Source organism: Jaculus jaculus, chromosome 1 (assembly GCF_020740685.1).
Source record: "Jaculus jaculus isolate mJacJac1 chromosome 1, mJacJac1.mat.Y.cur, whole genome shotgun sequence".
In the NCBI taxonomy this organism is placed as follows: Eukaryota; Metazoa; Chordata; class Mammalia; order Rodentia; family Dipodidae; genus Jaculus; species Jaculus jaculus.
Genome location: NC_059102.1, coordinates 243,024,953 through 243,047,448, shown reverse-complemented (window position 1 = coordinate 243,047,448; position 22,496 = coordinate 243,024,953). Strand labels below are relative to the sequence as shown.

The 22,496-nt window shown below is 52.8% G+C and overlaps 1 protein-coding gene across 2 annotated transcripts in view; it reads right to left on the bottom strand.

The window, feature by feature from the left end:
* The window catches only part of Syt2 (synaptotagmin 2), a 48,758-nt gene extending 26,479 nt beyond the window's left edge, over nt 1-22,279 (bottom strand). For both annotated transcript variants that reach the window (XM_045144235.1, XM_004670707.2), the window contains exon 1: nt 22,194-22,279. The gene's annotated coding sequence lies outside the window, so the exon portion shown is untranslated. The remainder of the gene's footprint in view (nt 1-22,193) is intronic.
* Between the last annotated feature and the right edge of the window lie 217 nt (nt 22,280-22,496).

Below are 22,496 nucleotides of genomic sequence, written 5' to 3'. Positions count from 1 at the left end.
ACACACACATACAATATACATGCAAGGAAATTGGCATGCCAATTCTCTCTCGCTTTCTCTAAAATAAAAAAAAAAATTGAAAAAGGAAAGAGATTTTTTTAAAAAAGCACGTGTATGCCCACATGCACATACCACAACTGCCACCCAACAAATTAAATGACTTGGGGACTCTGCAGTTCTTTGGATTATCCACTCAGCCCTGGCCTTGATTAAGGCAGATAAGGTAGAGCTGACTAGATAGAGCTTGCTTAATCTTTCCTGACACTATGTTTGCAGAAGCCAAAGTAATGACATGGAAATAGGTTAGCAGCAAGATGCCTGTCGCTGAAGTTAGGCTGAAACGATCAATATTCAAGGATAAATTTACCACTTAATGTTGGCACCAAAGTGCCAGTCCAACATTTATTGTTTGTTTGTTTAATTTAATTTAATTTTTATTTATTTAATTGACAGAGAAAGAGGGGGAGGAGACAGAGAGAGGGGGGGGGTGTCAAGGCCTCCAGCCACTGCAAACAAACTCCAGATGTGTGCACCCCCTTGTGCATCTGGCTAATGTGGATCCTGGGGAATCGAACCTGGGTCCTTTGGCTTTTCAGGCAAACACCTTAAATGCTAAGCCATCCCTCCAGCCCTGTTCTTTTATTTCTTGAGGTAAGGTCTCACTCTAGCCCAGGCTGACCTGAAGCTCACTCTGTAGTCCCAGGCTGGCCTCTAACTCACAGTGATCCTCCTACCTCTGCCTCCCGAGTGCTTAAAGACATATGTCACCACGCCCGGGTGAAGTTTTAGTGAGTTAATGTTTTAGCTCATTTTGGAAATAAATTATCTGTCAGGATTCCTTGTGTGTGAAGGCCTGGTGTGCCTCCGGGGTCAGCTGTGTACTTTAGCCTTAGAGTAGAACTGCTGCCCCCCCCCACACACACACACATAGGCAGAGCTTGTTCTAGATCAGACTTGGGGAGGCTGTCCCAGCCCAGGGCTTTGAAAAGGCAGCGGCCTTCCCTGAGTCCACCTCCAATCTCTCTGGCTGCAAGAGTTCTCATTTTCTTTCTCTTCCATCTAGACTGAGATCAGTAAACCCTAGGCCACTGAGAGATGGCCAGCGAGAAGCCCAGGCCACGTGCTGAGGCTCACAATCAGCTGTCTGGGACTGAACCCTCCTGCGCTGTTCACTTGTGTGTGACGTCGGGCAGGCCCGCCAGCTTCCCTGGCCCTCGGTGCCTGAGCATCTCCCAGTGTTAGCCGCCCCTGTTCTGCCACTTCGGGGCAGCCCTCCTGAGTTGGGCTCTGCTGACCACCTGCCACATCCCAGCTCTCTTAACCCACACCTAGGACGTGTCTGCTCTGGAAGCATCCACACCACACCTGGTCTGAGAGACTCCCTTCATCCGCTGCCCTCCCTGACTCACTAACTGCTAGGGTGTAGGGGAGAGGGAATGTCCTATTAGGCCAGGAGCCTCTGCACCCTTCCCTCGGCCACCCTAGCCAGGAACTCATTTCAGGATGAAGTGAGAGGAGCAGCCACCACTGTGGACAAGAGCAAAGCTTCCCTCTTATAAGCCAGGGAGAAGCTGACCTCCTTGAGAACACAAGGGAGCCACAGCCCAGCCACTGGCCTCTGCAGCTCTAGCTGCACCAGCCTGGGGGCTCCCCAGTGAAACCCACTGTCCAGCCCCCTCCAGCATCTCCCATACCCACAGACAGCTCTACTTGGAAGCAGGCCAGGAGGGTGGGGTGTTCCTGAAGGGGTGACTTTGTGGGGACAGCTGGTGGGTAGGTGGAAGCACGGGGTGGAGGCACTGGTCGTGAGGCCTTGGGATCCTTGGTGCATGCACGCCGTGAGAGGAGGACAATGGTGGGATCCACATCTCTGCCTGGTCAAGGTCCAGAGCGCATGGGCCAGGGAAGCATGGCTGGGGAAAGAGAGCCTCGGGGCAGGCCAGTGAGCGCCCGACGCGGCAGTGGCATGTGCAGCTCTGCTACATGGGAATCGGCCATGCCTTCCCCAGCTATCCTCCATGCCAGAAGCTTATCTTCATTGAGCTCAAAACCATTAAAAACAGACACTTTTCGGACTGGAGAAATGGCTTGGTGGTTATGGCACTTGACTACAAAACCTAAGAACCCAGGGTCCATTTCCCCAAGACCCATGTAAGCCAGATGCACAAGGTGGCACATGTGTCTGAAGTTCATTGGCAGTGGCTAAAGGCCCTGGCATTCACATTTTCTCTTTCTTTCTCTTTGTCTCTTTCTCTGTCTCTCTCTTTTAAATAAAGAAAAAAAAGATGGACACTCATTGAACAGTGGGAACTTTAGACACACATGCTCAGGGGTACCTTCCCCACAGACCCGGGCTGAGAGCTTTGGGAGGTGAAGAAGAGCTTTCAGCATGCAGCTGTGGGCAAAGGGGTGAAGGGGGCGGGCACTGGGCTACATCAGATGTGTGTGCAGGGATGTGTGTGAGCTACGTGTACGTGCCATATGTTGTGAGGGGCGGTGTGTGTGTGTGTGGTAGGGGGTGGGATGCGGGGGCATATGTGGTGGGCAGGAGTACGTGGGGTGTGTGCAGGCTGCGTGTACGCAGTGAGTGCATGGTGGGTAGGGATGTGGGTGGCAGGTAAGCGTGTGGGTACGCGGCGGGAGATGGGTGTGTAGTACACAGTGAACGTGAGTAGTGGGTGAAACGTGTGCATGAGTGTGTGGTGGGGAGGCATGTATGCAGCGTGCTGCAGAATGGGGAATATGGAAAGTAGGGGTGTGGCTGGTAGGTGAGGGTGTGAGAGGCAGAGAAGGTGGTACACAGGGGATGCGTGCTGAGTAGCAGTGGGTAGTGGGTAAGGGCGTGTGTGCAGGATGCAGGGGAGGGCACGGGTGGGCAGCGTAGGGAGTGAGTGGCAGGCAGGAGCGTGTGGAGGGCTGGGTGTGTGCTGGGTCGGGGTGTGAGTACCGGGTAGGTGGATATATGCTAAGTAGGGGTAAGAGTGATGGGGATGAGAGTGGCAAATAGGGGTATGTGGTGTGGGGTGCGGTATATAGTGGACGTGGGTGGCCGTGTGCGCAATGGAGCACAGTGGGTACGTTTCCTGGGGTGTGGGGGCATGCTGATGTGTGAGGAAAGGGAAAAGGTCAGAGACTTGGGTGCGTAGCAGGTGCCCTGGCTCTTGGCTCATTCCTAAACTTGGGACCCAAGTCTTCCCTCCTGCCCCTGGCTGGAGCCTAACTGCTAGGGCTTGGCATGCCCCCTGCTGTCTATGCAGGAACACGGCAAGCTGCAGGTCTAATCAAAGCTCAGGCCCAGGAAACAGGGACAGCTGGTGGAGGCCACAGGACTGCAGGATGATTTTAGCCAAGTCATGGAGCCCACCTGTGGCAGCAGAGCATCTCCTACTCCAGTCAGAGGAGGGGCTGCCTCCAGCCTTTGGGCCAGTGAAGCGCAGGGCAGGGGGTGTCAGAAAGGCTACACGTGTGCAAACACACGAACACCCTGTGTCCAAACGTGCTTGTGGGTATGGACATGCGTGCACAGGCATTATAAACATGTGTGCAAGCAAGTGTGTAGGTGTGTTCTACAGCCATACCTGGAAATGCAAGCAGCCCTAGGTACAGGGGAGCCGGGATCTCAGCCACAGCACTTGTCCAGGAAGCCGCCGTCACAGCTGAAAGCCCTGTGCTTGGATAATGAGGAGGTCACCTGACAGAACCAGAGATCACAGGCTCACCAGGCCCCTGCCCTCTAGCTTCTTTCCTTTTTTTTTTTTCTTTTCTTTTTTGCCAGAGTGTGGGTTCTGCACCCAATCCCAGGATCCCTGGGCCTAACCCTGCTTTGGGTACTTGGAAAGTGCCTCCTCTTCCAAGATGGCCTACAGTCTTAAAGAACCAACCTGGGGCTGGAGAGATGGCGCAATGGTTAAAGTGTTTGCCTACAAAGCCTAACGACCTGGGTTTGAGTCCACAGTACACCTAGATTGCACAAACTGGTGCACGCGTCTGGAGTTCATTTGCGGTGGCTGGAGGCCCTGGTGTGCCCATTATCTTTCTTCTGGCAAATGCATAAACAAATAAAATATTTAAAAGACCCCACCTGACTGCCTGATACCTCCACTTCTGGACATAAGTAGCACATAGGCTGCAGAACCACCAGGGCTGCTTTTGGATCCACCCACCAAATAGCTGAGCCCTGACCACCAACCCAGTTCTGTCCAGGACAGCCAGGCTGCGGTGCGGGCCCGAGACATGGGACTCTCCCTGGCTCCATCCCTTCGGCCTGGTGTCAGTTACCGGTGTAAACTACTTGGCTCCTCTGGATGGCAAGGGCCATGAATGGGAAGCAGAGTGTGTTTCCCACGGTGTTCTCTGTCAGCCTCCATCCCCACCCTGCCAGAGGAGCGAGGCCTGGCAGCAGATGGCTGACAATGTGGGGGTCTCACCAGACACTGCTATTCCTGGAAACCTGCACCTGTCCAGACCAGATCTTGAGGCCCCAGGCCCGAGTAGCTACACCTGTGTGAGCGGGAAGGCTTGCTGGCTTGGGGTGCTCCACCAGCAGGGGAGAAGTGAGCAGTGTTCCGGCCAGCAGATTCTCCAGGGTCCATGGCAAGGAAGGCTTTAAAACAATTTCCTTAAGCCAGGCGTGGTGGCACACACCTCTAATCCCAGCACTCGGGAGGCAGAGGTAGGAGGATCACCATGAGTTCTAGGTCACCCTGAGACTGCTAGTGAATTCCAGGTTAGCCTGGGCTAGAGAGAGACCCTATCTCGAAAAACCAAACAACACTTTCCCTTACCAATGGCCACCTTATCTGGTGTGAAATGACCACTCCTTCCTCTGGCCCTCATTCATTCACTCCAAATCCAACACCACATCCTGTGCGGAGTGCTCACCATACATAATGAAGAAACCCCTACCCTAACCTGTCCCCAGATAGCTCACCAGGAAGATAATGAACTTAGACCTTTGTAGAAATGGTCACATGTGATTCTTGTCATGTGACAGGAGACAACCAAGGCCCCACTGTGAAATCAGACCCCGACCTTCTGGCATAACTAGCTCAGGACTCTGTTTCCCAATAAACAACCTCAGATGGGGCTGGAGAGATGGCTTAGCGGTTAAGCGCTTGCCTGTGAAGCCTAAGGACCCCGGTTCAAGGCTCGATTCCCCAGGACCCACATTAGCCAGATGCACAAGGGGGCGCACACATCTGGAGTTTGTTTGCAGTGGCTGGAAGCCCTGGAGCACCCATTCTCTCTCTCTCTCTCTCTCTCTCTCTCTCTCTCTCCATATGCCTCTTTCTCTCACTGTCATTCTTAAATAAATAAATAAATAAAAATGAATACAAATTAAAAAAAAAACCTCATATGACCTTTGCAACCACTCTGGGAAGGCAGACCTAAATGGTGAGTGAAGGTGGGGGATATTCCAGGATGGGAAGGAGACATCATTGTTGCCCCCCAAATGCTAACATCAGACCTTGTTTCACCCTCAACCTGGTAAAGGAGCTGCTGCTTTTTCCATTTTATAGATAAGGAGACTGAGGCTAGGTGGGACACCCAAGAGCTGGTTGTTCACTCATACCAGGTAAGGGCAGGGAGAGGTTTGGAGAAGTCCAGTGGACCTGGTAAGTAATGGTGGCCAGCATACAGTTCAGGACGCTATCGTCTGGCCCCCTGTTCCAAATGTCTTCCCTCCTCCCAGAAGGTGGCCAAGCCGGAGAACTGAGCAGTGTCAGCCACTCTTTAGAGGGACGTGTCCATTACCACCAGCATCTCTGACAGTCATGGTCTCCAGAAATGGAAGTGGGTCAGGCAAGTCCCTGGGGCACAATTAGATTCCCTGAAGCCAACTATCTTCTGCCTGACCATGAAGGCTGAAACAGACATGGGAAAGGGGGCTTGGAGGGGTGAAAGAGCAAGACACCACAAGCTAGAGGAAGGTGTGAAGAGGGGTAATTCCATACTGGAGAGTCCCGTCCTGGAGTTCTACAGGGATCTCAGGGAAAAAAAGGCCAACTCAAGAGCACTCACTGGGGCGCCAGTCACAGCGAACGCATGCACCACTTTGCATCTGGTTTTATGTGGGTACTGAGGAATCAAACTAGGGTCCTTTGGCTTTCCAGGCAAATGTCTTAGCCACTGAGCCATGTCTTCAGCCCCAAACCATCTTCTCATGCATTATGTCCTCGGAGCCGGCTCAGCCATCCTTTGAAGTCACAGCTCTGGCCTCTCATCCAGTCTGTGGCTCTGACACTGGCATCTCTCCTGCCTCTGTGTCCAGTAACTGTCCTTCCTCAGTCTGCCCCCACCCTGCCCTCCTCGACACTTAGCGACATCTGCAACCTCACTCCTCATGCCACCGTGCCTGTATTCCAGTTCTCCTGTGTGGGTGAATGACCCATCTGTCCTCACAGAAGTGAGCGGTGTCTAGCTCTTCCAGCCACCACTCCCATCCTACTAAGGAAAGCACCTGCCCGTGATGACACAAGGCTGCCCACAGTCCCCAAGAGTCTCTTAGCTATGCAGTGGGCCATCCAGCAGGTAGCTCAGGGAAGTATGTGGCTCAGCAATGGGAATCTGTACTGGCTGTGAACAAGGGGGAGGGTAGGAGATCAGCCACCCACCTGGGGATAGTGTAGGCCTAAGAAGAAAGCCATTATTAGGGTAGCATTATTAGCCTTTAGAGGACTGTAGAGAAAGGGGAACTGCAAGGGAGATGATGGAGTGGGCAGCCAGGGTGAGGGTGAGCAGGCACGGGCTAGGAGAACAGAACACAATGCTCTAGTGAGCTAGGTTGGGGAGGGGACAAAAAGACCCTACTGGGCGATGTCTTTTAGTGTTTATACAGGTGCATATACCAATAAAATCAATCTAAGTTACAATTCAATCAAAAAAGAACCGTCAGGCTGGAGAGATGGCTTAGGGGTTAAGCACTTGCATGTGAAGCCTAAGGACCCCGGTTCAAGGCTTGGCTCCCCAGGACCCACATTAGCCAGATGCACAAGGGGGCGCACGCGTCTGGAGTTCGTTTGCAGTGGCTGGAGGCCCTGGCGCGCCCATTCTCTCTCTCTCTCAGTCTCCCTCTTTCTGTCTCTGTCTGTCACTCTCAAATAAATAAATAAAAATAAAAATATTTTTTTTTTAAAAAAAAAGAACCGTGCATGGTGGTGTGCACCTTTAATCCCAGCCCTTGGGAAGCAGAGTAGTCCCATTGAGCCTGGGCTAGAGTGAGACCCTTAGGTGGGGGGAAAGATGGGGCTGGAGAGACGACTCAGTGGTAACGACACTTGCCTGCATAGCCTAACAACTGGGCTTTGATTTCCCCAGTACCCACATAAAGTCAAATGCAGAAAGCACACATGCATCTGGAGTTTGTTTGCAGCAGCTGGAGATCCTGGAGTGCCTGTTCTCTCTCTCTCCCTTTCTTCTCTCCCCTCTCTCTGTTCCCCCCGCCCTTGCAAATAATAAAGAAATAAAAATACTTTTTAGAGAGAGAAAGACAGAGACAGAGAGAGAGAGAGAATTATTGTGCCAGGCCCTCAGCCACTGCAATAGAACTCCAGACACTTGTGCTACCTAGTGGGCATGTGCAACCTTGTGCTTGCCTCACCTTTGTGCATCTGGCTTACATGGGATCTGGAGAGTTGAACATGGGTCCTTAGGCTTTGCAGGCAAGTGCCTTAACCACTAAGCCATCTCTCCAGCCCCAAAATATTTTTTCAAGACAAAGAAGCACTGGATGTGGTGGTGCACAAACACCTTTAATCCCAGCATTCGGGAGGCAGAGGCAGGAGGATCGCCATGAGTTTGAGGCCACCCTGAGACTGCATAGTGAATTCCAGGTCAGCCTGAGCTAGAGTGAGACTCTACCTCACAAAAAAAGACAAAGTGCCGGGCGTAGTGGTACACACCTTTAATCCCAGCACTTGGGAGGCAGAGGTAGGAGGCTCGCCATGAGTTCAAGGCCACCCTGAGACTTTGTAGTGAATTCCAAGTCAGCCTGGGCTAGACTGAAACCCTACCCCGGAGGGAAAAAAAAAGGAAAAAGAAAGACAAAGAAACAGAAAAAGGGTACGCAGGGCAGAGTATTGTGGCCAGTGTACAACAGCCATATTGGCTCTTCTTGGTGGCCCACCCTGGAGCACTCCAGAAGTATGGGCACTGTCTGTGGACACAAGGCCAAGGCACAGAAGCCAAGGCCTCTCTCTGTACTTCCTCGAGAGCATCTCTGAGTTGTCTCAGAGGAAATGGTGGGCTCAGAAAAGGGCTAGCTGCTGGCTGGTAAGGGGTAGATCTGGCAAGGTTCTGGACAATGCCATGACCAGGAGACGATAGGGTACCACTCACACTGCCACCCGGGAGGCACAGACTTGGCTCAGGGAGGGGTGACACAGCAGAGTGCTGTCCCTGGATCCAGCAACCTCACCTTCTAGGAGAGACCGCACAGGGCATGGCCGGGGATGAATGAACACCCTGAGAATCCCCTCACTGGAACTAAGGCTTTTCTGCACCATTGGTATCTGCACACACTCTGGAATGGCCCCTCTTTGCCAGTGAGATGCCCAGGGCTCCAGTCTCTCTGCCCTAGGCCAGAAGCAAGGGAGCAGAAATCGCAGAGAACTGTCCCTTTCATACAGCTGCTGAGGACACTGCGTCCTACAGAGCACACCCCAGGGATGCATCTCTATTCACATTATTTGGGAAGGCCCACACAACATGGTTTACAGCTCTCAAGGAAACTGAGAGCCAGGGGGCGGAAGTGACTCTCTCAAGACCAGAGAGCGAGATTGGAGCCTGGCTCCAGTCCAGAGCACTTCCAAAGATGGCCAAATCCCAAAGCTCAGAACAGCTTAAGCCCTCTGGAGCACTATGGGGCTGCAGTCATCCGGGCTGGACCCCTGGTTGGAACTCTCACTGGAATTCCTGGTGTGGCTCCTATCAGACCCCACATCTGGTAACAGGAAGCCAGTATGGGGAATGCTGGTCTTATTCAATGTTTCTCACTTTCTGTAATGGGCCCAAGACTGGGGCGTCTCAGCTCAATTTCCTCTAACAGCATCTTAGCTCTTCCTAGTGGCCACTTCCCCAAGCCAAGTCCCCCGGCCTTGTCCAAGACACAGTGCCAGGGGCTCCTTGTGACGCATGACCGATGGTTCCTCTGCCTTCTCCTCCTCCTCCAGCAGCAGTAGGGCTGGAAGCAGATGAAGCTGCAGGGTGATCTCCCATCTCCTTGGGGTGGGAGAATAGATTTGGGCTCAAAAATGAGGCTTTTGGGCCAGGTGTGGTGGCGCACGCCTTTAACTCCAGCACTTGGGAGGCAGAGGTAGGAGGATCACCTTGAGTTCAAGACCACCCTGAGACTACATAGTGAATTCCAGGTCAGTCTGAGCTAGAGTGAGACCCTACCTTGAGAAACAACAAAACAGTAATAAGTAAACAAATTGGAAACAACATGGATTTGTATTAATTGCAAAAGTAACCACCAACTCACTAAACTCTGTATGTGGGTACTCTAATCTAATAAGCATTATTTAAATTACTTGTCAGAACCACCCTATAAAGAATGTACTATTATTTCACAAGGTGTGGTGGTGCACGCCTTTAATCCCAGCACCGGGAGGCAGAGGTAGGAGGATCACCATGAGTTGGAGGGCACCCTGAGAATACATAGTGAATTCCAGGTCGGTCTGAGCTAGAGCAAGACCCCCCCTACCTCAAAAGAAAAAAAACTGAAAAGTTAAGCTTTCCCACATAGTCAATACCATCCAGTCACGGCATTTGGGAACAGGCGGGGTCTTGAGTTAATGAGTGGTCCCATCAGTGAGGGTGCTCAGGTTGAATCAGACCACTACTGGGAGGGGTACCAGGGACAGTCCTTAGACGGGAGACACAGCATTGACACAGACGACATCAAGTCATCCTTTCCAGCCCTGACAACCTCTAAATCTCCAACGAAACTGTCCCAGCCCTTGCCTCACTCACCCAGACCCTGCAGGTCCCCAGACAGTTTGTCCTCAAGGAGAAGTGGCCGCCAGTGGTGTGGTAGGCTCCACAGTCCTCTTGGCGGCATCACTACTCTTGCAGGATGAGCTGAGGGGGGAAGAAATGAGACAGACCACACAGCACATGGGAAAGGGACCACCTCCCGGTAAGTTGGGGGGGAGAGGGGGGCCTGCCTCAGGGTGGATCTCATGGAAGCTGTTGCTGGGTCCAGGTGGGGACGGGTTTGGCTCTGGCCTCAGAAAGGGTGGGGCTTTCAGGTGAGAAAAGCCCAAGCTAGCTCCCCGAGGTTGCCAGAGAGCAAGGTGACTGCTGACGACTGTGGCAGCTCATTAAGCCCACGGAGCTTAAAAATAGTGAGGCACTGCAGGCAGAGGGGGAGGGGAGCTTGCAACACCACTGCGGCTCAGCCAGCACACCAGAGGCAAGAGCAGCATGGGGGAGCCCTCAGCGGCCAGAGAGGAAGCCACACGGCTGGTGCAGGTCCTCTGGACAAGCCTGCCGCACAAGCCAGCGAGGTGTCACCTTCATACCAACAAAAGGCCACGGAATTAGAGCCTGTGGCGCATAACCATAAACCCAGCCCTCAGGAGGCTGAGAGCCGAAGAGCATACGTTCAAGGCCAGCCTGGGCTACACAGCAAGACCTTCTCAAAAGGCAAGGCGAGCTGGAGCACATCGTCAGCTTGGGCTACATGAGATCCTGCCTTCAGAAAAACAAACCTACCGGGCATGGTGGCACACGCCTTTAATCCCAGCACTTGGGAGGGAGGCAGAAGTAGGAGGATTGCCATGAGTTTGTGAGTTCAAGGCCACCCTGAGACTACAGAATGAATTCCAGGCCAGCCTGAGCTAGAGTGAGACCATACGTTGAAAACACAAACAAACAAAACATGGAAGGAGGTAAGTGAAGAAAGAAGGGAGGAAGGGAGGGAGAGTCTGTGACTCAAAATAGGGTGGGCACAGGCATGAACCAAGGGGCACCATCGGGGCTGCATGCAAAGGCAAAGAGACAAGCTCGGATGAAATGTGGCACACACCTGCCCATGCGATGGCACCCCTGGCTCTCCTGGGCTACCTCCTGGGACGCCTTCAGCACTACCTTTCTTCTCAGCGAGTGATGCAAAGGACTTAAAGACTGGACAGCATTCACTCGCATCCTCTCCCACCTCCTTCCGTCACAGTGACCTTGGAGATGCCCCCTCGCTGTCCTGACTTTGTTTCCTCAGCCTTAAAACAGAGGCACCGCGTACTGCACCTAGACACACGAGGTTCACCACACCACCTGCGTGTGGCATGCGGCCCTAGCACAGGGAACACAGGAGACACCCTGGCTGGCAATTCTGAAGGGAGTACGGAGCAAAGGGAGCGCTTGGAGGACACGTGTGTCCAGTCTGAGAGACACAGTGGCTAAGGCAGCCTTGCTTGGAAGGGCAGAAGGCAACCCGCGCTTTCTCTGAGAAAGGGTGGGGGAAAGCTCCCTGGGGATGGCAGCCGGCAGCGACCACTGTCTCAGTACTGAAGCAGGTTGCAGTCAACTGCCCTGTGCCACGCACCCACGGATGCTCTCCATTGTCCCTCATATGATCTCACACCAAGAGCTGGGCCGGCCTCAGGAGACTACACGGACCCCAGAGGGAACAGGACTCGGGGGTAGGGAATCTCAGAAGGGAAGCTGAGGGTAGTAGGCCACTGAAGATCCTGGCCCATAGCAAGAGCTCTGTGATGGGAGACCTGTGGTGGGGGTCTCACCACGCCCCTCCCTCTCCTGTCCAGCCTCACCTGATCTGTTACATGGGGCAAGTGCTGCTGGGCACAGCCTGAGCTAGGCTTAGCTCTAGAGCACCCGGGCTGCTTGGAACACATGAGGCATACACAGGACAGAGGAACGGGAAGGGATTGTTTACTATAGCCCTCACTGGACAGTGGGGAAACCAAAACTCAAAAAGGAAGCTGGGGCTGGAGAGATGACTCAGCAGTTAAGGCACTTGCCTGCAAAGCCTAAGGACCCAGGTTTAATTCCCCAGAACCTATGTAAGCTAGATGCACGTGGTGGCACATGCATCTGGAGTTTGTTTGCAATAGCAAGAGACCCTGGTGCATCCATTCTCTCTCTCTCTCTCATAAATAAATAAATAGAGTTGGGCATGGTGGTGCACCCCTTTAATCCCACTCAGGAGGCAGAGGTTAAGAGGATCGCCGTGAGTTCAAGGCCACCCTGAGATCACATAGTGAATTCCCGGTCAGCCTGAGCCAGGGTGAAATGCTACCTCAAAAAAAAAAAAAAAAAACCAACCAAATAAATAAACAAACAAATAAACATTTTTAAAAGGAAAATCACATCCTTTCCAAGTCAGGTCATTTCCCAAGTTTCTAGCCACAGCTAGAACCCATATGCTGTTGCAACCCCCATACGCCCATCTTTTACTAACTGACACATTGGAATTCTTTATATTTTGAAGGGAACTGAATGGAGACTCAGGGACACAGAGAATTCCCTAAGACCACACTGTAATCAGAAAGAGAAACACAAAATATCTGGTCATTATTCCCAGGACTCAACATGCATTGACTGGGCCCCTTCTGCAGGCCAGGCTCCTACTTCATGTCGCTTTGCCCTCAGAGGGGAGCATGGTGGTCTAAGCACTGAGGACCAGGCTACCGGCATCCAGATCTCCATTACCTGAGTGTCTGCACCCAAGTTACTCGATATCCTGCAAATGATGCCTCAGCTTGCTCGCTTTGTAAGATGGAGATAACATTTTTGGAGTGCTGTGATAATTAAGGGAGATAACCCATATAAATACTGAAGAGCAGGGCCTCGCAATAGTCCACTTCCAAACAAGCCATTCGACACAGCAATTCCAATGCTAGGCATACAGTCAAGAGAAATGAGACACATGCCCTGACAGAAACCTTCCCATGTGTTCACAGCATCATTGTTCACAGGAGCTACAAAGGAGAAGTGACTCAAATGCCCATCGACTGATCAATGCATGGACCCGGCTCCTGTCCACACACAAGACGTCACCACAACACAGAGAAATGAACACCGGTGTGCTGTGGCACAGGTGTGCTCAACGCGTCAGGCACATACATGAAAGTGGCCAGTTGTGGCAGACCACACAGTGTATGGCCCCACGTATGCAAAAGATCCAGAACAGGCAACATTACAGAGACAGAAAGTATGCTGTTGGTTAGCTAGGGCTGGGACAATGCAAAGTTTGGGAATGATAATGTATATGGGTGGGGTTTCTCTGGGAGCAGGAAATGTTCTGAAATTAAATGGCAGCGTAGTGGTTTCACAGGTCTGTGACACATAAAAGATTTATTTATTTAAGAGGAGGAGGAAGAGAGAGTGTGTGCATATGGGTATACCAGGGTCTCCTGACACTGCCAGCAAACTCCAGACACATGTGCTACTTTGAGCATCTGGCTATATGTGAGTACTAGAGAATTGATCCCAGGCCAGCAGGCTCTGAAAGCAAGCACCTTTAACTACTGAGTCATCTCCCCAGCCATAAGACTGGTTTTTATGCATGTGTATATATGTGTGTGCATGTGTATGCAGGTATGCCTGGGCATGCAAGTATACATGCATGTGTTTGTGTATGTGGAAGCCAGACGACTGCCTAAGGAATCACTCTTCAGGATATTGGCCTTCTGTTTTGAAACAGAGTCTATCACTGGCCTGGTGCTATCCAATTTGGCTAGACTAGCTAGCCAGCAAGCCCTGTGGGTCTGCCTATCTCCATTTCCCTGGTGTTGGGGTTACAAGCACCCACCACCATGCTTGGCACTTTTACATGAATTCTGTGATGGAACTTAGTTCCTCTTGGTTGAAAAGCAAGCGTTTTACCAAATGAGTTATTTCCCTAACCTCAAAGCTGTTTTTTAAATAGATATTTATAAGCACCTGTAAATAAGTAGTACCAGGGCTAGAGAGATGGCTCAGCAGCTAAAGGTGCTTGCTTGCAAAGCCTGCTGGCCTGGGTTCAATTCCCCAGCCACCTATGTAAAGCTGGATAGGTATTCATTTGCAGCAGCAAGAGACCCAGGCATGCAAACATGTCCATGCGGATGCACACACATACATGCAAATGTAAAACATTAGTACCACCAATTGAGATTAAGTCCGATTTAGAGTTGAGATCAGAGAGATGTAGCAACTTTCCTCAAACCACGTGACTAGTGAGTTCACAACTTGAGTTTTCACTTTTATTTATTTATTTTTTGGTTTTTCGAGGTAGGGTCTCACTCTGGTCCAGGCTGACCTGGAATTAACTCTGCCATCTCAGGGTGGCCTTGAACTCATGGCAATCCTCCTACCTCTGCCTCCCGAGTGCTGGGATTAAAGGCGTGCACCACCACACCCGGCTTCACTTTTATTTTTTTACTTCAAGTCCAGGGGCTTCTCTGAAATTTCCCCTAAGACTTAATACAGCCCAGATTCGTGGGGACCACATCTGCCCTAAAATATTTTAGGAGGAGCTAGGTAGCTAACACCTATAATCCCAGCACCAGAGTGGCACTGGAGGAGAAATGTGAGTTTGAAGCTAGCCTGGGCTGTATAGCGAGTGCAGGGCCAGTCTGAGCTACACAGTGAGTTTGCAGACAACCTTAAAGTACACAGCGAGACCCTACCTCAACAACATGGTGGTGGGGAAAGCCTCCATTCTTGGTCCCAATGAAGTCATTAGGACCTATTACCTAAATACTTCCAACTTGGGCTGGAGAGATGACTTAGCGGTTAAGGCACTTGCTTGTGAATCCTAAAGGACCCAGGTTCAATTCCCTAGTTCCCACATAAGCCAGATACACAAAGCATGCATCTAGAGTTCATTTGCAATAGCTAGAAGACCTGGCATGCCCATTGTTTCTCTCTCTCTAATTCTGCCTCTCTCTCAAGTAAATCAATAAAACATTTAACAAATACTTCCAGGGGCTGGAGAGATGGCTTAGTGGTTATGTGCTTGCCTGTAAAGCTTAAGGACCCCAGTTCAAGGCTCCATTCCCCAGGACCCACATAAGCCAGATGCACAAGGTGGCGCATGCACCTGGAGTTAGTTTGCAGTGGCTGGAGGCCCTGGTATGCCCATTCTCTCTCTTTCTTTCTCTCTCTCTCTCTCTCTATCTGCCTCTTTCTCTGTCTGTTGCTCTCAAATAAATAAAAATAAACAAAAATTTTAAAAACACACTTCCAATTTGCACAAGTATGAGGTACAGGGGGATTTGAGGTCAGGACCAAAGTCACAGGAAATAAGCAACACACAGAGGATCCCACAGTGCTAGCCAATGCCAGAGCCTCCTCTAAAGAACCCTGGGAAGTAAACAGAGTAGATGAACCATAGACGCTAGGCCATGAGCTCATTGTGGACTTTAGGAGTGACCTTGGCCAAGCAACCTCATGGCTGGGGCTCTTGGTAAGATACCTGGGGAGACACTATGAGGATGATCCTCAATCTCTCCCAAGGCCCGGAGCAGCTCTGAAACAAAGTGCCCCTCTCTAAGCCTGCCACTCGCCCCAGATGACCAAATGGAGGGTTATGGGGCAGTGGGCATCTCAGTTGCTAACCTTAACCCAAAACTATGGGGGATGTACAGCCTGGTCGCCCTGTCTGTAGTCCTTAGCCAAACATGGTGGGGAGACTATGAGAGGCCCTTGGCCTAATCACTACCGCACACTGTCAATAGGTCCTATTGGCTTTTCACCCCAGCTTGGAAAGAGGCATGCAGTGGACCAGCGCCTGGACCACCCAGGAGGAAAGGTGCTGACCACGGTGTGGAACCCAGGCCCTGCTTCTGGGCGGCCCCTAGTGTTGTCAGGAAACTGGAGGGCAGGGGCTTCTAAGACTTGGGACATCCCATGACAGTATCACCTCAGCCTGTCTGGGGCTCCCAGCTAGTTGTCTCAGCTTTAAGGGAGGCCCTCCGTCCCTACTCTTTGCTTGTTCAACTGTGGCCCAGCAACACACCTGTATCCCAGCCTTGATGCCTTTGGAGATACAAAATCACACACCTTTCCTTGGCCAAATGAAGGGCAATAGAAAATCAGGGTTGATAGATTCAGCTGAAGCCATCCAGAGTCCAAGTGGCCTCACTGGGAGAGCAGCCCACTGGGGTTGGTGCCAGGGCCTCAGCTAGGAGGCCTGCCTGTGCCAAAACAGGAGCAGGAAGAGGCCACCTTGTGCATCCGCCGGGCCTGCTGGCTGTGCCAGACCATCATGCACCACAGGGCATGGCAGGGTGGGGGAGGCGAGGAAGTGGGCATCTGTCCCCATGTGTCCAAATAGCCAAAACCGAGGTCCAGAAACAAAAAGAAGCAACACCACATTCTAGAGACTTCCAGACAACTCCCAACTCACCCACTCCCAGCTCTGGTGCTAAAGTTCTTTATCTTCAAAAAAGCCTCTTTCTATTGTTTCTAATATTTTATTTTATTTATTATTTTATTTTATTTTTTTTTTGGTTTTTTGAGGTAGGGTCTCACCCTGGCCCAGGCTGACCTGAAATTCACTATGTTGTCTCAGGGTGGCCTTGAACTCACAGCAATCCTCCTACCAAGCCTTCCAAGTGCTGGAATTAAAGGCATGTGCCACCACACCTGGCTCCTAATATTTTATTTTTAATTTATTTATTACACGCAGAGAGAGGGGGTAGGAGGAGAGAGAAATAGGTGCTCCAGAGTCTCTAGCCACTGCAAACTCCTGCATGTGTATCTGGCTTACATGGGTACTAGGGAATCAAACCTGGGTCCTTAGGCTTCTCAGGAAAGTGCCTTAACTGCTAAGCCATCTCTCCAGCCCTCTATTTTAAGAAACACTGTAGTAGTTGTGACAGCACTTTATAGCTCAGTTTTCATCAGCATCTTGTCTCAGATTCCTACTATCCCAGAGCTTCATGTAAATACCAATCCAGTAAATCCTCACTACACCCTATATGGCGTTTAAACTATTTTGTTTCCATCTAACATGAAAAAATAAGGTAGGAGGTGTTCAAATAACTTAATCAAACTTCTACAGCTAAAGTACTGGAGGAGATCGGATCTGAACACAGGCCACCCCTCCTGAGCACCCAGGGACTTAACACCCACCCTGTATGAGGGCCACTGGAACCAGTCACACATAGGATGGCAAGAGGCCACGTGGGTTCCAGGAGTCACGTGGCCAGAAAGCCTTCTTCCAAGAGCAGAGCGTGCTAGTGCCCAGGAGCCACGTGCTGAACAGAAGGCCTGGGACTGGGCTGCAATCTGTCCCCAGCAGCCGGATGCCCTGAAGTCCGGGCTGCAGGCAGGGTTTGAGCTGGCAGCCTTGGCCAGGCATGCTGTGAGCAGCAGCTTTGAGAGACGCTCCTGCTGGCGATTTCGCCATGCTGCACTCTCTGTCCTGCCTAAGCTGGAGTCTGAGGGTTCTCCTGCTACTTCTCATTTGTCCCTCCCTCCATGACCCAACCTTGCTGCCTCAAGCTCCCAGTAGGGGCAAAACTTAGGGATTGGGAGATCCCCCTGGCTATCTGGTCTCCAAGGATCACCAGCCCCAAGTATCAATTGGGGGCCAGGTTTAAAAGTCTTAAGATGGTGGTCCTGACCTTCAGAAATGTCCCAGTCGCAGCCCACCCCCCTGCCCCCAAGGTGCTGGCTTATCCTAAGAGAATAAGCAGTCTTAGTAGAGCTGGTGATTCCCACGCAAGTCCTTCCTCACACCTCACGCGAGCCTGCCCTGCTGCAGTGACGCCCAGCGAGCTCAGACAGAAGCACTTCTGCGTCCAAACGCATCCTTTGTTAAACGGCTAAGACGAGATGCTACGAGTGACATGGCAATCACAAAAAACATTAAAGCAGCTGGCAGCTCCAACAAGTTCAAGAATCTCATTTTAGCTGGGGAGGGGCTTGGGGTCCTGTTGCCTTTCCCCAAGCCCCTCTGCAATCTCAGGACAGAAAAAATGAAGCAGGATGCAGAGATTAAAAAAAAAAAAAAAACAAAAAACAACCAAAAGATAACCAAACAAAGGCAGAAAAGAGACCCTTGTCAGCCTCTCCCTCTCCGGACCTGCCAAGGACTCTGCACATCCTTCCCTGGGCTTGGAGGCTCAGATAAGGAAGCAGCTTTGCTCGCGCCTCTGCAGCACTTCTGGATGCCGGTTCAATGGGCCATCTGCTGCCAGGCCTTTCTGCAAAAGCCTCAAGTCCCATCTCCCCAGGGAGCTGGAAGCTAGAGAGGCATCAGCTCCAAATCATAAAGGAAATTTATTAGGGAAGAGGGCTGCTGGGAGGATGCTGGGGGGGGGGGGGCAGAGCAGATCTCTCGGGGCATTCAGACACACAAAGGGTTACTCACTGCGACGACTCCAAAGGAAGCAGGTACTCACCCCCCACACGGCCCCTCCCTGCCCCGGCCCAAGTCACACTCGTGTCCTTTGCCGCTGGGCAAATATTGACTTTCTTTCATTCTGCTGGCCAGTGGAACGCAGGGTGGAGAGACTGGCCACTGTCTCCCTCCCCTCAGCAGGGAAGGTCTCACCTGAGATGGGTCCAAGACGCAGAGCTTGTCTTAGAATCAGATATTTGCCTTTTGCTCCATCTACCTTCCTCCCTTTGCCAAGCCCTCATGGGTTTATTTCCATGTTCTGGCTGTCTTGCCGCATGTCTGGGTGGAAAGAAGCCGAGCGGCGTGGCTGGTGTGCGCAGCAGAACGATGACATGGCCCTGGCGAAACCTTGGACCGGGGCTGTACTTCTCTGAGGCCTTGCATTCTCATCTACAAAATGGGCAGCCAGCATTCTCAGTGCCTGGGTGAAGTTCCTTCCTCTCAGGGCCCCTGTTCTTCCTGCCCTACTCAAAGCACTGTGCGTCTTGCTCTGATTCTAGAAGAGGTGGAAAACAACCGCCCGGGCTTCACAGGGAGGACGGAAAGAGCACCAGAGGCAGGGGCCCCAGTGCTGGCTCAGCTTCATGACTGCGCTAGCACAATGTGATCCTGGGCAAGGCACTTCCCCGAACCTCAGTCTTCCTGTAATCAGAGGACTGAAGGAGACAGTCCTGAGACCCCTCTTTTATTTTCCCCAAGGTAGAGTCTCACTGTAGTCCAGGCTGACCTGGAACTATGTAGTCTCAGGGTGGCCTTGAACTCACGGAGATCCTCCTACCTCTGCCTCCCGAGTGCTGGGATCCCGAGTCCCCTCTTGATGCCTCTGATGGTTCTGATGTTCCCACACCATCACCCACTGTGGAGACAATGATGTGGGACTCCTGCAGCCTTTACTCCAGGACCTCATTTCCCAGGTTTTCCTCCTAGTCAACCTGTCTATGTCCATCTACAAAGCTTCTGCTCTTAACTGCCAACACTCACTGAGGAGCTGTCTTCACTTCTCCCCAGCTGGAGTCACAGGATGGACACCAGGGGCCAGGGAGCACCAGATGCTCGGATGATCCCAACGAACCACTCACCACCCTCAGGACCAACAAGAGCGGCGCAGACACATCCAAACCACCTTTCTACTTCACACCCAAGGGAACTGAGGCCCACAGGAGGCGCCAAACTGCTTGAAATCACATAAATAGTCTGCAGTAAGCCCAAGCCCTGGCCCCTGGCACCTCTATTGTCATTGCATCCACATAGGCAGTATGGTCTGGTCCTGGAGTCCCCTGGAGGCTCAGTGGGTTCCTCTGGCCTGGAGAGACTGTTACCAACCACATACTCCAGGAACATCCAGCTTTATTCCTCTCTGGTCATCAGTTGACTTGTTCTTGGAGGGTTCAGGGAATGGAGTAAAAGGCCATCTTGTAGTAACCACAAATGGGACCAGGAGTAGCAGAGGGTGTGGAGGATACATCTCTAGAGGGCTGTGGGTGTGCGGCTGTAAGAGGCCAGGCAAGGTCTCTTTCTCACGAAGTTCCTACTATAGAATGACTACAGTGTGCCAGAGGGAAGAGGACAGGGCCAGAGACACTATGGCTGCTCCCATTCTGCGCAGACTGGTCTCTGGGTGAGATCATGCTGAAGTCCCCAAACTCCACCCTGCTCACCGTGGCTGCTGCTCCCGATCCACGTGGTTTCATTGAGACTGCGAACAACAGCAACCCTTTTGGGGGGAGCACTTCGGGGCTCCACAACGTGTTAAGTACTTCATCTGTTTCTATCTTTAATCTTCATACCGACCCTAGAACATTACCACTATTATCACTGTATTTTGACCATCAAGTCACTGAAGCTCAAAGATACACAGGCGCTTGTTCAAGGTCACACAGCTAATAACCAGCAGAGCAGGGGCTGTGGGGGGAGAGGATCCTAAGGTGTTACTTGGCAGGGGTGTGCAGGGGCTGGAAAATGACCCCACTAGGATAAAGTGTGTGACCTCAAGATGGCTCCACTCTGGAAACAGAAGCGGGAAGGGGCTGAGTGTTGGGAGTTCCAGAGTCCACTTGCTCCCATCAACTCCTCTGCCAAGCAGGCACCAGTTTCAAATTCCAGCCCCAGATCTGCAGGTTTGGAAGGGTCCTGGGGAGCTTGCCAATTTGATCTTCTTAATGTACAGGTGAGGAAAACAAAAGGGGGGACTGACCCAAGGTCACACAAGGTCACACATATGGGAATCAAAGCCTATAAACTCAGTTCCTCTGTCTGGTTTTCACCCAGGGCTCTGCCCAAACTCCCCAAGGCTCAGTGACAGGCTACTGACTCATTGCATAAGACGCCCCGACAGGGGTGTCCCCAAGGAAGCCTTCCGCAGGCCGCTCGGCAGCCAGGAGGAAAGGCTGGGCAATGGGCTGCTACAGGCCACTAGTAGAGATTTTGAGGATTTCTTCACAGCATACTAATCTGAGGTGGGTGCAGGCCTGTAGGGCACAGACATCATGACCTTGGGAGGTCCTGGCTGTTACCTGCCTCTCTCCAAGGCTGTGCTCTGTGCTGACAGTGTGCAGTGCTGGCCTGCCTGTCAGGCTGGAGACTCGGGGAGAAGAGATGCTGGAGGGCAGGCTGCAGGCTTTCTCTCCTCGGAAGGTGGAGGAACTACACCCCCAGACACCAGGGCACCTTACCTAGCTGCCTCCAACTCCACCCTTCACTTGGGCCAGCAGGTGTGTAGGGCTGGCATAGGGAGACCTTGGATGCCATAAGCCCCAACTTCCAAGTTTCAGGAGAACATACTGAGGCCGAGAGAGGTACACAGGTTGCCCAAGGTCATGGCACAAGTCAGAATGGGTCTCTGGGTTCACATCTCCACACTGCCAACCCTTCTCCCTCCAGAGTAAATGAGCTCTGGGCCTCTGCAGGGGATCAAAGGCCGAGAATTCCCAGCACAGAAGCGTGGCGGGCACATCAGAGGATTTGTACACCAGAACTCTCTCCTCCACACCGTTCCCATTCCTGTCTGGTGCGCAACTCCCACAGAAATTCTGAGCGGTACAGCCGCTTGTCCAAGGTCACACAGCAAACTCAATAGGGCCCTTGGTCTACTGCGCATCCATCCCTTCCTCTCCTGGGCCTCTCCAAGCCCCACACTCCGGGTCAGGAGGATCCTTGAGTTTCTAGTTCCTCCAATGCAATGAGTCTGGTTGGAGGATGAAAAAGTTCTGAAGAGGAGAAAGGGCTGGAAAACATGACCTCGAATCTCGGGCGGGCAGGCACCGCACGGGGCCCCCCACTGCGCTCCACTTTGCGCCAGGGGGCTCCAGAGCTCCGCACGTGCGGCATCCTCCAACTCATCCACACTGCGGCGGGGGCGAGAGGGGTGCTCGCGCCCTGAACCCGCTTCTCCCTGCACGCCCACTCCATGTGCCCTCTCTGGTACCCCTTCCCACGACGGCTTCGGAGCTGCGAGCGCTCCCGCGTCCCCACTAGATTCCCCCCCCCACACACACACCCGTCCCGGCGGACGCACCGCGGCCTCCCCCGGCTTCTTCACGCGCCCATCCCGGGCTCCCCACGAGAACATGTCACGGTCGAAGGGTTCCCAGGGACATTCAAGACAGATCCCCTGGGGACAGACACGGCCAGTGGATTTCCGCAGCCCACACTCACTGCGGGCTCCGTCCCGCGCTCAGTTTACACTGCAGTGAGCGCCAGGCCCGGAAAGTGGAGGATCCCAGTGTGCGGACCCGATGCTGGGGAAAAGGGAGGGAGGGTCCACCCGGCCCTGGGGGAGCAGCTGGTGGCCTGGGTGTGGCCTCGCAGGGGTCCACAGGCTGCCCGGGCTCCCTCTTACCCGGGGACGTGGAGGGCGCCGTTCGGCTTGGGCTGGTGGGGGAAGGTGGCCAGGGGACGACGGGGGTCCCGAAGTGCAGGTGCCCTCTTCCCGCTCGCGGGCCGGCCGGAGCGCTGCGGCTCTGCTCCCCGCAGCTCCCCGGCTCGCGCGCTGCGGTAGTAACCACCCGCTCCGCTGCCCCCGCCCGCCGCCGCCGCCGCCGCCGCCGCCGCCGATTGAGATGCGCCTCACATCCGCCTGCACGCGCGCGCGCGGGCCCCTCCGAGGCCATCCCCGCCAGCCGCGGGCGCTGGGACCCGCCCC